We start from the raw sequence: 16,544 nt of genomic DNA, 5'->3' as shown, positions 1-16,544 counted from the left end.
CCTGAGCCGACCCGCCGCTGCAGACCCGGAGCAGGCTGGCACTCAAACTGACGCTTCCCTGCATGCGTTCAGAGCTCTGCGGGAGCACCAGAGCTGCCTGCCCTGGCCAGGCCGGGCGCGGAGAGCCAGGTTCCCGCAGCCTCCCCCACACCCCAAACCTGTATTCAGGCGCACGTATTAGGTTCTCCCTTTCCAAGCAAGAGAACTGCTCCTGGGGACGCCAGCTGAATTACAAAGGGATCTCTGTCGTGCCCAAGGGACCTCTGGGGCCCTGAGAATACATTACAGTATGATAAGTGCTTCGGAAATAGTGACTGAATTTTGCTCTTCACTTCCGTCCCTAATCCAGGAATCTAGGAAGATATCTCCACCCCACCCCCCCATATGTTTGGAGGAGGTAGCATTTGCTCGAAGCCTGAAGGAGATTTTTTAAAGTTCTCTTGTCTTGCTCTCATTCTGATCTATATTGTTCCAAAGACTCGTATAAATTTAATTCTGACAAGGGGTTCCGGGAGGTAGGCGGGCTGGGCGGGGGCTGAGCGAAAGTACCGGGAACAGGCCGTGGAGGTGTTCTTCCTCCACTTACCCACCTTCCACTCTCCCCGGTGACCAGGGCGCAGATGAGGACGTCAGCATCCCAGGAGGGAACCTGGCTTTGGTGTCCAGGAAGGGTGATGGTCAGCCGCGCAGGCCAGGACCACAGGCACATCCACAATGGGATTTCCCCAAGGCACATCCCAGAAGCTCTGAGACTAAAGAAGCCTGAAGAGAATGAGCTTCCTGTGCTATGGCCATAGGCAGGTACATTTTGAGTAGGTTAGAACAGGGATTTGTAACCTGGGCAGGCCTATGAGACGGCGTCAATCGAATGCACAATATTTTATGGTAAGAGTATTTTTCTTGGGGAGATTGTATTGAACTTTCCAGGGGTCCCTGATTTCTCTCCCCACCACCCCAAAGGAACACAAAAAAAGTTTAAAAAACCATGTCGACCCTAGGATTCCGACTTTTTCTTAGACTAAAAGAACTGTTGAAAAATGGGAGGGGGGGGATAAAGCGCTTAAGGGAAAAAGAAATTATAGCCCATTTATACAGGATGGTTTCACAAGAACCACCACTCCCAGTAACCCTTGCGACAAAGCCTGCGCTTATTGGCCAATGGGAAGGACTTCTAACATGACACAGTAAAAAGCCAATAGACAGGGAGGATTGCGGAGCGGGTCCGGCCCCCTCCCAGCTATCAGAGGACTGTGGGCCGACACTTCCGGTAGCTGCGCAGGAGCTCCGATCAAGGTACTTTGGAGGGGGAGGGTGTCACCCCTACAGAGGGGGTGTCACCCCCTGTGAGGCTGTTTTTTTGTGGAGTAGGAAGAACAAAGATATTTTGTCCCTTGTGTTAGCACCCCTAGTAGGTGTGAGGAAGCTGGAGTAGGGCGTGAGGGAAGTGGACCGCGCTTGAGGGGGTGGTAGTGTCTGAGGGGAATGGGGCGGGCCCACGTGTGAGGAGCTGGAAGAGGGAATATATTTCTCGTGGCTTAGGAGGATACTGCTGGGAGTATATCCTAAGGAGGTCATTCAAAATAAAGGAATGCTTGGTTCATAAAAGCTTGTATCACAACGTCATTTACAGGTGGGTAAAGTTGGCTACAATCATGTATCTTGGAGTAAGTTTAGTACATTATGTCATTCACTGTTTATGAAGTGGCTTCTAAAAGTAATTTGTAAAACTTTTAAGTAACATAGGAAAATGCAAATATGTAATTATAAATAGAAAAGATATAATACAAAGTTCTACAGTGTTGAATCATAAGAAGCCATTGACTTGGATTGGCGTCCTGTGCTGAGCCCAACAGACTCAACCAAAATAGAGATTAATCACAATAGCAGAGCATAATTGCTCAAATAATTATTCAACCTAGTTTCCTTTTAATAACATTATGAATGAAAAAGTCTTAAAAACCCAAACTGTATGTAAAAGTCTGAAGGGATGTGGTCGTAGTTTTCCTTGATGAATGGTTTTTGGTGAGTTTCTCTTTTTCACACTTTATGTGATTTTCCAAATAAATATAAAGAGCTTGAATCTTTATTTTATTTTATTTTATTTTGTTTGAGACTGGATCTTGCTATGCAGTTCAGAGATAATGAGCTCACTTTGTAGCCCAGGCTGGCCTCAAACTCGCAATGATCATCCTGCCTCAGCCTCCCGAGTGCTGGGATTACAGGTGTGCACTACCATGCCTGGGAAATTTTTATTTTACAGTGGAAACACAATAAACTTAGAGATTGTGCACCTGTGTTTAAGCTTACTGGAAATGCTCCAGTTCACCCTAAATCCCATGGTTCTCCCTTATGAGTTTCTTTAGAGCTTAAAAATAAGAATTAAATGATGGTATACTGATCATATACTGAACACCTGGTTCTGATCACCTCTTCCCTAATGCAGTGATGTTTTCTGTCTTTAAAATATCCAGGGCTGAAAAAAAAAGAAACAAAATCCAGGGCGCTTGATCTCAGAACATTTATAATCTAGAGATTGAGAGATAATGATACAGATACTCCTCATTTAAAGACCTGCCTATTCAAGCACATTACACTTATTGTATGCCTTATTTCTATTATTATTACATTGTAATATATAATGAAATAATAATTATACAGTTCACCATAATTGCAGAATTTTGCAGAATCACAAATAGATAAATAAATATGTAAAATAAAGGCCTATATGTTTAATGACTATTTGGACTAATGACCAAGGCACATGGTTGAGACTTATGACCCACCTCTAGGGCTTACGCAGGAATGTAAATGGCAGTGCAGCCTTATGGTGGCTTCCTCTACTTCTGTCTACAATTTTGTGAGTGAAAAGTCCACACATTTCTTGCTGGGTATGCTGCCTGCAGTACTGTATGAACAGTACTGTATATTTGTAACACTACTATGTGGAACTGTACTGTACAGTATGTGCATGATGTGCCAGTCATTCCAGCTAGTCCTTTTTTCTTCCTGATGTCCAGCCCAGGTAGTACCTTTAGTGTGACAATGTACAATACTTCACTTTCTTGGGCAGTAGTGTTATGAGATCTGGGTACCTTATTCTGTATTGTATTTTATTATGTACCCCTTAGTATGATATGTCATCAGAATGGAAAAGCATGAGTTCATCAGGAGAAACAAAAGAAGACTATTGATCTTGACATGAAAGTGAAGATCATATAGGGCTGTGGAGCTGTTAAAAAAGTTAAAGCAATAGCACAGGACTTGAATCTGCCACATTCAACCATTTCAACAATCCTGAAGGATGGAAGAGGCCGTGAAAACATCAACAGGTTTTAAAACCATAATAACTAGGTAGCAGAAAGTCCTCATTCATGACATGGAAAAATTATTGGCTATCTAGTTTGATGACTAGATACGAAAGAGAATGCCCATGAGTCTTTCAGTAAATCAAGCCAAGGCACTCACTATCTTCAAGACTTTGTAGCTGGGCATGGTGGTGCACATCTGTAGTCACACCACTTGGGATACTGAGGCAGGAGGATTGCTACAAGTTCAAGGCCAGCCTCAGCTACCTAGTAAGTTCAAGACCTGCCTGAACTGCATAGTGAGACTCTGTCTCAAAAAGCCAAAAACAGACTTTGAAGGCACATAAAGGTGAAGATTTGACAGAAAGTCTTACATCCAAGTCATGGATGGTTCCAGTGTTTTGTTTTGTTTTGTTTTGTTTTGTTTTGTTTTTGGTACCAGGAATTGAATTCAGGTCCTCAAGCTTGCCAGGCAGGTGCTGTGCCACTGAGCTACATCCCCAGCCTATTTTTAGCAGTTTTGTGGGAGATTCAACCAGCATATAATCAGAGATGGTGAGGTGGCAAGTTCAGACATAAAAGCAGCAGAAAAATTTCATGACCAATTTAATAAAATCAGAAAGGCAGCTACTGCCCAGAACAAATCTTCAATGTGAGTGAAACCAGACTTTTTTGGGAAGAAAATGCCTGAAAGGTCCTAGGTAATACAGTGAAGTGAAAACATTACCCACCTTCAAGGCTTTCAAGGGCAGAGTCACATTGTTGTTGGGAGGAAATGTTACTGGGTTCAAGTTGAGGCCTTTCCTCCTCTATCGCTCGGAGAACCCATGTGCATTGGAAGCAGGTTAGTAAGCATGTGCTGCCTGTTTACTATGAGCCAATAACAAGGCATGAGTGGTGCAAGTTCTATTTAAAGACTGGTTCATCAACTGCTTTATATCCTTAGTGAAGTATTATGGTCTGGAAAAGGGCGTTTCCTTTAAAATTGTCCTCCTGAATGGTAGTGCACCAGGCTAGTCCCAGCATCTTGATGATCTACATGCAGTTGTAAGGGTAAGGTACCTGCCTAAAAATACAACTGCTGTCTTACAGCCCATGGAACAGGGGACTGTAGCCCCCGCTTGCACACAACTTTTTGTAAAGCTGCAGCAGCAACAGAAAACAATGAAGTAACCCTTAGTGATTTTTGGAAATTGTACAACATTTTAGACTATTAAAAACATTGAATCAGCTTGGGAAGGAGTGATGGAAGAATGTATTCAAGGCATATAGGAAAAGTGCCTGACACATTTCATGCATAATTCAGACGCATTTGACAAAGATGAACATGTCAGTCTCATAAAGGAAACAACTATGGAACTTGCTAACATGCTTAATTTGGAGAGTGAAGTGCAAGATATTGAAGAATTAGTGGAATATACTGAGGGAGAGCTAAGCACGGAAGATTTAATAGAGTCGGAAACAGCAACACTTAGAAGAGGAGGAGGAGGAGGAAAGAATTGAAGAAGTACTGTACCAAAGAAGCTGAGAGCAAAGGGCTTAGTGGGTCTGTTCTCAAATGTAAGTGCAGCTGTGTTAGAACTGGAGGCCGCGGATCCAAATGTTGAATGGCTTGTGAAAGTAGAACAGCAAATGAATATGCTTTATAATGCTGTCGTGAAGTTTCTGAAGCAAAAAAGAAATGACAAAGTAGACCACACACTAATGGGATTCTTGAAAGCTGTACCCAGGACCCCTAGTACCCATTCTTCCATTTCTACTTTGTCATCTCTCTTACTTGGAAGCCTTCTACATCTCCTGATCATAATTCTAATGATGGTGCTGGTGAGGACTTTGAAGGATTCCATGATTAAAATGTTAGCTTGATTTTTTTATATATATATATATAAAGTTCTATGTATCTTGTTTCTTGAGCCTCAGGGTATATTCTGGTATGGCACACCTTGTTTATTCAGCACTGTAATTTTTGCTGACTGTGCAGTATACTATAGTATTATAGTTTTATGCTCTGCTGTACGTTTAGGTTTGTTTTTTTTTGTTTTTTTTTTTTGTTTTTTTTTTTGAGACAGAATCTCACTGTGCAGTGCCGGGTGGTCTTGAACTCAGTGTGTATTCCAGGCTGGCCTCAAACTCTTGGAGATCCTCCTGCCTCAGCCTCCCAAAGTCTGAGATTATAGGCATGTGCTACCCATGCTCAGCTATTCTGTTATACATTACAGTACTACGTGTAAGAGTTATGTAAATAAAAGCAAAGTCATCAAGTTGGAGTTTCCTTTGACCATTTCTTTGTTCTGAATATTGTAGTGTACATACTATATGGAGTTCCTCATTTGGTGACTCATTTATTTAATGACCTAGTAGGACCGTAGCCCAGTCATTAAACAGGGAATTTCTGCATACAATTAGTTTCAGGCAAAAGGTAATTTCTTATTTTTTGTGAAAGCAAATAATTGAATGCCTAAATACTATCTGAACCTGGTCTCCTTGGTTCCTTTTTTTTTTTTTTTGTGGTACTAGGGATTAAACTCAGGGTCTTTACACTGAACCACATTCCTGATCTTTTCATTTTGAGATAGGACCTCACTAAGTTGCTAACTTGCCAAATTGCTGAGGCTGAGCTAAAACTTGCCATCCTCCTGCTTCAACCTCCCAAAGCGCTGGGATTGCAGATGTGTACCACCATGCCCAGCTGGCTCTCTGATTTTTTGTTGTTACTGTTTAGCATTTTCCCAAGCTAAAAATCTGTGTGTTAGCCTTAATTTTTCTTCCTCACTACTCACATTCTGTCTAATATCTATTTATTCCATCTGCCTTAGAAGCATTTCTTGAATCTGGCTTTCTTTATTAAAATAGCTACAACCCTCATTTTCTCATCGTGGCATCCAGGCTATATCATGTCCCCTTGTGAAGCCTGTCAACTTTCTTGGCAGGTCCACCCTGAACATTGTCACATGAATGTGATCAAAGATAAAGTTGGAAAGTTATATACCCATATTACATGATACATGACCTTATATGCTTTGAATTTTGAAAGAACTTTTTTTTTTTTGGTCTTTTTTTGAATCAGGGTTTTGCTGTGTAATTCAGGCTAGCCTTGAGCCTGTGGCTGTCCTCCTGCCTCAGCCTCCCAAATGCTGAGGTTACAGGCATGTGCCACTATACCTGGCCAAGAACTTTTGAATATATTTTATTTTACGGTTTTTTTGGAGGTGCAGAAGATCAAATCCAGGGTTTTCTGTATACTTGGCAATTACACTACCACCTAGCTATATCCTCAGCTCCATTTTTTTCCCCTTTTTTTTTTTGTCTTTTTTGAGTCGGTCTCGCTATGCAGTTCAGGCTGGCCTTGAACTCACTTTGTAGCCGAAGCTGGTCTTGAACTCGCAACGATCCTCCTGCCTCAGCCTCCCAAGTGCTGGGATTACAGTGTGTGCCACCACGCCTGGCTTTTTTCCCCCATTTTAAGACAGAGTCTTGCTAACTTTCCCAGGTAAGACTTGAATTTATGATCCTTCTGCTTCAGCCTCCCAAAATCTGGGATTATAAGCATGTGCCACCATGTCTAGTTAAAAACTTTTCAATATATGCTGAAGACCAGTAATTTATCAAAGGTTTTTGAACAGAAGGGCAAAATGATCAGAGTTGTGCTTTTTTTTTTCAGTATTAGGAATCAAACCTAGCCCTTTCTACATGCCCATTCCCCCAACCCCCCTTTTTAATTTTGAGATAGAGGTTTTTTTATTAAGTTTATTGGTACAATTTAGGTACACATAATGATCATATTCATCATAGGGAATTTGTACCTGTATATGATTCCTCTTTTTGTGGGGAGGGTACCAGGATTTGAACTTTTGGCCTCATGCTTGCCAAGCAGGTACTGTGCCACTGAACTACATCCCCAGCCCGATTCCTCTTTTTAGAGTCTTGCAGCCCAGGCTGGCCTCAAGCTTGGTGATCCTCCTCCTTCAGCCTCCCAAGCAGCTAGGATTATAGGTTTGCACCAATACACCTGGCAGAGCTGTGTTTTGTTTTGTTTTGTTTTGTTTTGTTTTGTTTTTTGGTACCAGGAATTGAACTCAGGACCTTGCACTTGCCAAGAGCTGTTTTTTTAAAAAAGAGAATTCTGCAGTCAATGCATGATGATACATGCCTGTAATCCCAGCACTTGGGAGGCTAAGACAGGAGGATAACCACGAGATCAAGGCCAACCTGGACTACATTGTGAGTTGAAGACCAGCCTAAAAGGGAGACCCTGTCTTAAGAAACAAAAGCAAACAAACAAAACATGATAAGGAAAGGGCTGGGGGGCTGGGGATATAGCTCAGTTGCACAAACGCCTCCCTAGCAAGTGCAAGGTCCTGAGTTCAATTCCCAGTACCAAAAAAAAAAAAAAATCAGGAAAGGGCTGGGGACATAGCTCAGTGCCAAGGCTTGGGGTTCAATCCCTAGTACCACCACCTCCAAAACAAAAACCTGCTATGTTGGGAAGAAGAGACTAAAATTGAGGGGACCTCACCTTTGATCTATCCTACTAGTAAAAAATGAAGCAGATTTTTGTAATTATTGTTAGATTTTTGAGGGGAAAAAAAAAGTCTAATTTCTACTTGTTACTAATGACAGAAATACTGAGATACACTCTTCTAAAAAGATCACTAAACTCATTTTCATGTCTATTTTTCCTTATAAATCTTTTTTGTGTGTGCTACAATGTCCATAATACACCCTCAGTGATATTAGGCTGAATCGGGTGGCCTGAAATAAGTTATATAATTACCTTTAATACAGCCAGCCCATTAGGACTTTGTCTGTCCAGTAAAATGTATCATGCATTATGTATCAATAGCAGTCTTTTAAAAGTGCATAAGTAGATATTAGGGAAAATCATATATTATAGAAGACCAGTGGGATAGATAGAGGTTGTGGCTTTTGTCATTAGTGATGGCAGGGGACTTATTTTCCATTTAGCAAGCCATTGTGGAACCAATGAATCTGACCTTATATACAGAACTATCACAGGCCCTTGCTTCTTTTACAAGATCCATAGAGCCAGCGTGAAGCTACCAAGCAGATAGGAGATTTTTTTGTTTTTGTTGTTCTTTGTTTCTTTCTGGTACTGGGAATCGAACTCATGACCTTGTGCTTGCCAGGCAGGTGCTGTGCCACTGAGCTAAATCCCCTGCCCCGAGATTTTCTTTTTTTCCGTTTTCTTTCTTTCTTTTTTCCTTTCCTTTTTTTAATTTTTGAGATGGGGTCCAAGTTATTCACGTTGGGCTCCAACTTGTGCTGCCAAGCCCTGCCATCCTCAACCTTTTTTTTTCTTTGAGATGGGGTCTCCCTAAATTCCCCAGGCTGGACTCAGACTTTCAGTTCTGCCTCTGCCTCCCAGGGTGCTGGGATTACAGGTGTGCCCCACTATGCCCAGCTTGCCAGGCAGTTTTGCAGAGAATCCATTTCTTTGGATTTAGAATCTGGACACAGCTGCTCAAGTTGTCTTTGATGATCAATAAAACAGGGCTGGAAAGTGTCCTTTGGATTCAGTAACAGGGTTGGCACGATGGCTTGGAGGGAACTATTTTGGAGAAGAGATTGAGGAAGGAGCCTCTTTCAAGTGAGTTAAGGAGTGAGTGGTAAGAAATGGGCTTTGCAAGTTAGATAATTCTTTGGGAACTTATAAAAATTAAACATCACTTTATACTTTTTCTTTTTTTTTCAATGCTAGCTATCAAACAGAGAGCTTATAGGTGAGCGCTCCTACTACTGAGCTACAGCCCCAGCCCCTACACATTTGTATCAGTCTTTTTGTATTGATTTGAGACTTGCCTGTTGATGGGGTGGGAGTGTTTCAGGCCCTGGGTTCAGTCCCCAGCACTGCAAAGAAAGAAGAAAAGCCATTTAAACATTTAGGACCAGATGTAGCGCTGAGTGCCTATAATCCCAGCACGCAGGAGGTTGAGGCAGGTAGGTCACAGAGTTCAAGGCCAGCCTGAACTTTGTAGTGAAACCCTGTCTCAAAAACAAACAAACAAAACAAAATTTCAATAAATAAAAATTTAGGATGCCTTTTTAAGTCTAAAAGTTTCTCATAAAGTACTTTTTAAATATTTAAGTATTTTATTTCTATTACAAAAAAATAATTTGAATATGTGCTTATTACAATTTTTTCCCAAAGAAATATAGAAGGAAAGAGAGCCACACTTTGTCTCTTACACCTACCTACCCCGTCTCAGTATCTACTATGAATGGTTGGTTATATATCATTCCTGGCGTTTTTCTGCATCTTTATGTGAATTTCACTTTTTTACTTATGTATGCATTTAATTTTGAGACAGGATCTTGCTATGTATTCAGGTCGGCACTCAAACACACGGCACTCCTCCCGCCTCAGCTTCCTGAGTGCTTTGACACAGGTGTGTGCTGCTGTATTGGCTTACTGCTCTTTTTTGGGTAGAGATTTTTCTGTATCATGGAGCTTCCTGTTTGTTTGTTTGTTTGTTTTGTTTTAGACTTTGCTCAGGTTAGGCTCAAACCTGTGGGCTAGAGTGATCCTCCTGCCTTAGCTTCTTTTTTTTGTTGTTGTTTTTTGTTTTTTGTTTTTTGTTTTTTTGAGACAGGGTCTTGATTTGCAGTTCTGACTGGCCTTGAGCTCACTTTGTAGCCCAGGCTGGTCTCAAACTCACAGTGATCCTCCTGCCTCAGCCTCCAGAGTGCTGAGATTACAGGTGTGCACCACCATGCCTGGCTGTCTTAGCTTCTTGAGTAGCTAAGAGTATAGGCATGCCTAACTCTTAATAAATTATTTCCAGGTTAATGTATTAGCTTTTCCTTTTCTCTTTCCTCTCATAATACTGGGGCTTGTCTAGGCACGCCTACCACCACTCAACTATCTTCCCAGCCCTTTACTAGTTTTTTCTATTACAAATAATGCTGTTATGAACATCTTTATATGTGCTTGATATTTTTTTAGTATTATAAAATAGTACTTTTATCTTTTGCAGAATCTTCTAAATTGGATTTTATTTTGTTGTAAGATATGAAGGGAAGTTTCTTGACTCTTGGGAACTTTCAGCTTTATTATACGTGAAACAAAAATAGAGCCAGCATAGTGGTGCATGCCTATAATACCAGCACTCAGGAGGCTGAGACAGGAGGAGCACAAGTTTGAGGCCAGCCTGGGTACATAGTGGGTTCAGGGCCAGCCCAAACCATACAGCAAGACCCTGTCTCAAAAAAAAACAACAACAAAGAAGTTGTCTCCTTCACACGGCTGTTGTAAGGGTTGCATTGAACTCTGTATAACCAGCACTGTGTGTTTGCACATACAAGGCACATTTATTCTCTTGGTTTTCACCTAATTCAATCAGTGAATCCAGGTAGCTTCTGTATTGTGTTTATAGAACATGGTCACTTTTTGCATATTTAGTACCAGCATTGTCCTGATTTCCTTTATTTTTATGCCTTTTTGTTTGTTTTGTTTTTGTCTTTTTGAGACAGGGTCTCACTATGCAGTCCAGGCTGGCCTTGAGCTCACTTTGTAGCCCAGGCTAGTCTCCGACTCCCAAGGATCCTCCTGCCTCAGCCTCTGGAGTGCTGGGATTACAGGGGTGCTCTATTTTTATGTCTTACATTTCACAGAAAAACTGTTTACAGATTTTACCACCAGATACGCCTGCAGTTAGTAAGGCTACAGCCTATCTTAAAGTGGTGGCCGTGAGGATTAAATGTTGATTTTGCTTTTCTTTCAGTGTTGAGAGTAAAGCAAAATAGGTCATTCTGATAAGAAGAGTAGATGTGAATCATCTAAAGGGAGAACATACATGGAAGCTCTTTGAAAGCCTTCAAATCTGACGTGGTGGCGCATGCCTGTAATCCCAGTGCTTGGGAAGCTGAGGCAGGAGGATCCTTGCAAGTTCGAGACCAGCCTGGGCTACAAAGTAAGCTCAAGGCCAGCCTTAACTGCATAGTGAGACCCTGTCTCAAAACGACAAAAAAAAAAAAAAAAAAAGCAAGCCTTCAAAAAAGGATATTTTAAAAAAATCTTGGAGCCTTAATTCCAGTAAAATGTATTGTTGTATCAAAATCATAATGCTTTTGTAATGAGATTTTGGGATTTCATTTTCTAAGTGTTAATTGTTACCTACTCTTGGTATTCATGTAGTGCTTTTACATAATCTGTTGACAAAAAGCATTTGAGGCAGCAATCTACTGTTGAACAGTGTTATTTTCTCTGTGACTGCCATCATAGCGAGGCTGTATTCAAAATTATCATTATAGTAATTTAAAGACACCCAGGATTAGTAGTCTAGATGCACATTTTCTGTGAGGCAAATTAAACTTCTTTTAAAAATGCACTTTTTCTTTTGAAGGGAAGTTTTTATTTGTTTACCTTACTCCTGCCAGTGGCTTGAAATTTTGATCTGAGAACTGCTACCATGACATTGCTGTTACTTTACCTGTAGTGCTAATCTTTATAGGTGTGTGCCACCATGGCTGGCTTGGTCATTTCTGAAGAGGCTGGATTATTTAAGAGTTTTAGAAAATATGTCCAAATGTGGTTGAAAGGGGCATATTCAGTATTTTAAGGGCCTAAAACAACAACAACAAAAAATGTAACAGTTTAACCTCTGGCAATATCCTGACCCTGCCATGTCCCCTCCACCACAGTATACTTCAGATTCTGTTAGTTGCCTAGGTAACCTCCAGGTTACTTCAGTTCCTGTTACAGTTCCTGTTACCTCTGTTTCTTAGAAGTGGCTGCTCACTGTGGATGCATAGCTGGTCACTTGGAGAGGTGTAGATGTAAGAGTGGACACCTAGGAGATGGTAATTACAACCATGGGATATGGTAATAGTGGGAGGCAGGAAGGAAAAGGAAAAGAAAATTGATGAAAACTGAGCATCAAACTTTTGGTTCTGTCCTCATCTAAATCATAATAGGAAGTAAGCTGAATTCCTACTCGTGGAGGAATCGTAAGACCAATTACGGTCCATGAAGTACCTTGCAGCTGTCTGGGATTCTGGTGCAGCTGCTTAAAGGTTTAAGGGAGATGAGTATTATTGACTTGGAGAAGGAACCGTGATTTAAAACAGTGAGTGAAAAACACATACTGTGATTCCTGTGCTGATCAGTCATGCTTTGGAAACCCCTTCCTTTGGGAAAAACGCTGTGTGTGAGAGGCGGTGTCTGGTTCCCAATCATAGCAGTCGTGGTGGGGGACGCCTCTCCCGCCCCTCCTCCTGCCAGCTAGGGCACGGCGAGGCTCAGCCAATGAGAGGACTTCCCCGGAGTCTGCAGCTTCAGCCTGTGCCGTCAAGTGGAGGGGCAGTCGCTAGATTCTCAGCTCCTGGCCTTTCTCTCAGTAGTGGCAGCTGGGTTTACTCTACCCAGTCTCACTTGGTTCCTGCGCTTTATGCTAGGGTCACAGCCAGGCGTAGTCTGCCGCTGAGCTACCGCCTTGCAGTCCTCCAGCCTCGCCCTGCCGAGTAGCTGGGGTTACAGGCACGTGCAACTGTGCCCAGCACCATTTCACCCATTTTCCAATGTACAGTTCAGTGCTATTAAGTATATTCATAATAAAGGGTAAAAGGTATGTTCATAATGTGCAGTCATCACCGCCGTCTATCTCCGTAATTCTTTTCATCTTGTAAAACTGAAACACTTTAGTGTGGTGGTACACACTCAGTTCCAGCTACTGAGGAGGCTGAGGCAGACGGATGGCAGATGTGAAGGCATTAGCCTGGGGAATAGAGTGAGACCCTGACTCAGAGTGCATCAGGGCTGGGAATGTAGCTCAGCGCCTTACAGCCTCGATTCCTGGTACTTCGGGGAGGAAAAAAAATGGCAGCTGTGCTTATTAAAACAGTAGTGCCTTGTTCTTCCCCCTCCAGCCCAGACCCTGCCCTGGCAACCAGCTTCTCTTACTTTCTGTCTCTGAGCTTGGGTTTTGTTTTGTTTTAGTCTGACTGTGAATCCCAGGCTAGCTTCAGGCCCTGTGGTGCGGAGATCGTGGGCAGGCTCCGCCATGCTGTTACCAGGTAGTTCCTTCTGAAAGTGGCTCGGCCATTAAATGTTACCAGGTTTTGGGTTCCTCACCTCTCCGTCTGGAGTTGGATTCCAGGATCTTCTCCTGTTGAGCAAAGAATTGAACAACACGAGGAAAAAGCAGTAGCAAAGTTTATTTGAAAAAGGAGAAAGAGTGAGGGGGAAACTAGCTCTTCAGAGTGAGCTTGGGCCGAGTAAAAGAGCAAAACGCAAGATAAAAGTACACCCTGGAGGTTACAGGGCAGGAAAGGCACAATAGCAAGATCTTCTTGGTGTCTGTTTTTTATATTGTCCAAATCTGGAGGAAACCTGTGAGAACTTCTTCATCCAGGTTCTGAGAGGCGGTGCTAGGATCCCATGCCTCAGACCGATGTCAGATCCAGGCCATCCTGTTGAAAACCTGCTCCAGTTTCGCTAGAAGTCTATGAGCAGAGCTTTTGGAACTATTCTGCACATGTGTTCTGGGATCTTGTGATTAACAGGTCACACCTATTTCCCTAGCCAGTTTTGTTACCTCCTGATCTCCTATGACAGTGCCTGCCTGGAGCCTGGTTCTTAAGTAGCCACCTTATTTTTTTTTCAACTTAGCCAGTGGTTTCTTTCTTTCTTTCTTTTTTTTCTTTTTTTTTTTTTTTTTTTTTTTTTTTTTTTTTTTTTTTTTTTTTTTTTTTTTTTTTTTTTGTCTTTTTTGAGACAGGGTCTCGCTATGCAGTTCATGCTGGCCTTGAGCTCACTTTGTAGCTCAGGCTGGCCTTTTTTTTTTTTTGTCTTTTTGAGACAGGGTCTCACTATGCAGTTCAGGCTGACCTTGAGCTCACTTTGTAGCCCAGGCTGGTCTCGAACTTGCAACGATCCTCCTGCCTCAGCCTCCCAAGTTCTGGAATTACAGACATGTACCACCACGCCCGGCTTCCAGGCTGGTCTCAAACTTGCAACAGTCCTCCTGCCTCAGCCTCCTGAGTGCTGGGATTACAGGCGTGCACCACTATGCCGGGCTAGCCAGTGGTTTCTGTGGCTACTACCCAAGAACTCTGACTTAAACCTCATTTCTTTGTTTAAAATAAAAACATAGTGCTCACTTTGACAACACATACACTAAAATTGAAATGATACAGAGATTAGCATGAGCCCTGCTCAAGGATGACATGTAAATTCATGAAGCGTCTCATATTTTTAATAAATCAGATACACACGTTTTAATATCGCATGGTTTCTCTTATATAAGAAACCCAAAATATAGCCAGCCATGGTGGTGCACACCTGTAATCCCAGCACTCGTGAGGCTGAGGCAGGAGGATCGCCATGAATTCAAGGCTAGCCTGGGCTACATAGTGAGACCCTGTCTCAAAAAAAAAAAAAAAAAAGAAAAAAGAAAAACCCAAAATATAAATAAAGAGCAAAATAAAAGATAGGAAATAGGGAGATCTTCCTAAAAGTGGAAAGGGATCAAAGATGGAGGGCAGAAGGGAGGGAAAAGGGATGTAAAAAGGAGTTAACATGTATTATGTACTTGCACCAGGGCTACACGAGGAATGTAAACATTGTGTGCTATAAACCTGTACTAATTTAAAAAAACGTGAAGCTAGGAGGGTTGTGCATACTTGTAATGCCAACATTCTGGGAGGCTGAGGGGGGATGGGAAGTTTGAACCCATCTGGGCAATTTAACAAGACCTGTCTCAAATACTGAAAAAAGGGCTTGGAGCTAGGTGTGGTGGTGCAGACAGGAGGCTGAGGCAGGAAGATCTCTCTGAGTTTGAGGCCAGGCTGTGCTACAGAGCAAGACCCTATCTCAAAAAAACAGAAAATGGAGGAGGATGTCTCAAATGGGTTTGACCCCCAATACCACTAAATAAATGTTACTTTTTTGTAGCTATCTGTAACAGTTTCAAAGGGCTGCATTCCAATGGCTACATACCGCTGGCTTTTATCAAGGCCTTGAGATTTTCAGAAGTGGGTAAACAGGTGTTGGCATGGGATGTAAGAAAAGTTTGCTTTACTTTAGGTACCTTTGGTTTGAGTTTCATTGAAATGAACACATACTTTATTAATTCAGATGCCTGCAGAGTAGAGAACATTTTCAGAATGGAAAAGTTGCTGGTAACATTCCCTAAGCTACTTTACATTATTGTGAAAGACGGTGGGAAAGATCAAACACAGTAGGAAATGCAGAAATGTTCTTAAAATTATTAAGTGCTATTGGGATATGATGAAGTAGAAATGGAAATAATGACTTTTTAAAGTGTCATTTCAGTAAAGAGGTAAAAGGCATTTTGGAGGAAGATACGGAAATAAGTGCTCATAAAGCCAGAGGCATGGACATCAGTTATTCATTGATTTGGCAGTGAAAGGCTGAGGAGAAATTAGATAATGGTGTAGATTTCCTTAACTTTTTAATTTAAAATTTTTCTAACTTGAAAGTATCATAAATGACAATGTTAGCCTAACTCTGAATTCAGTAGCTCTCAACATTGTGGTACATTTACTTTCTCCCTGTTTCCTATGTACATTTTTTGTTGTTGCTGAACCATTTGGAAGCAAGTTGCAGGGATCATGAAATGATCTCAAAGATGTCTGTATGTGTCTTTATGGGACAGTCTCCTGCTACATATTAACAGAGTGGTGGGCAAGGCAGTGCACACCTATTTTACCCACACTCTGGGAAGTTAAGGCAGAAGGATAGGGAGTTCAAGCCCAGCCTGGGCAACCTGGTGACTTAGTGAAACCCTCTCTCAAAATAAATAAAAAGAATCTGGGCGCGGTGTTGCACACCTGTAACCCGAGCACTTTGGGGAGCTGAAGCAGGATAAGTGCAAATTCAAGCGCAGCCTGGGCAATTTAGCGACTCAGTGAGACCCTGTCTCAGAGAGAAGGGTGGGGGCCTGGGAATCTTAACCCCTAGCACTGCAAAAACAAAAAAATCATAGTACACTTAAGGAAATTAATAACTCAGCAATATCTTTATGTGTGAATACGTGTGTCGCTGGGAGTCAAGCTCAGAGCCTTATACGTGCTAAGCAGTGCTCTACCACTGAGCTACATCTCCAGCCCACAATGTCTTCTGATGGTCCATATTCAAATTTCTCCAGTTCTAAAAATATACTTCTGGTAGAAAATTTTATTTCCTCAATCAAGGTCCATTCAGTTTGGTTATTATGGCTCAGTAGTCTATCTGTCCCCCCTCTATCTTTTTTTTTTTTT

At 41.9% G+C, this 16,544-nt stretch overlaps 1 protein-coding gene across 2 annotated transcripts in view; it reads left to right on the top strand.

Moving 5' to 3' along the window:
• The first annotated feature begins 1,212 nt into the window (after positions 1-1,212).
• The window catches only part of LOC102023140 (chromosome unknown open reading frame, human C2orf44), a 25,101-nt gene continuing 9,769 nt past the window's right edge, over positions 1,213-16,544 (top strand). The window contains exon 1 of one of the 2 annotated variants that reach the window (XM_005400370.2): positions 1,213-1,293. The gene's annotated coding sequence lies outside the window, so the exon portion shown is untranslated. Of the gene's footprint in view, positions 1,294-13,264; positions 13,338-16,544 lie in introns of those variants that run through there. The other variant, XM_005400371.2, reaches the window with a different exon arrangement.

The sequence above is a fragment of the Chinchilla lanigera genome, unplaced genomic scaffold (genome assembly GCF_000276665.1).
Source record: "Chinchilla lanigera isolate Chin_1 unplaced genomic scaffold, ChiLan1.0 scaffold00068, whole genome shotgun sequence".
Taxonomy (NCBI): Eukaryota; Metazoa; Chordata; class Mammalia; order Rodentia; family Chinchillidae; genus Chinchilla; species Chinchilla lanigera.
The sequence above is the reverse complement of the archived record's forward strand: the minus strand, read 5'-3'. Positions and strand labels throughout refer to the sequence as shown.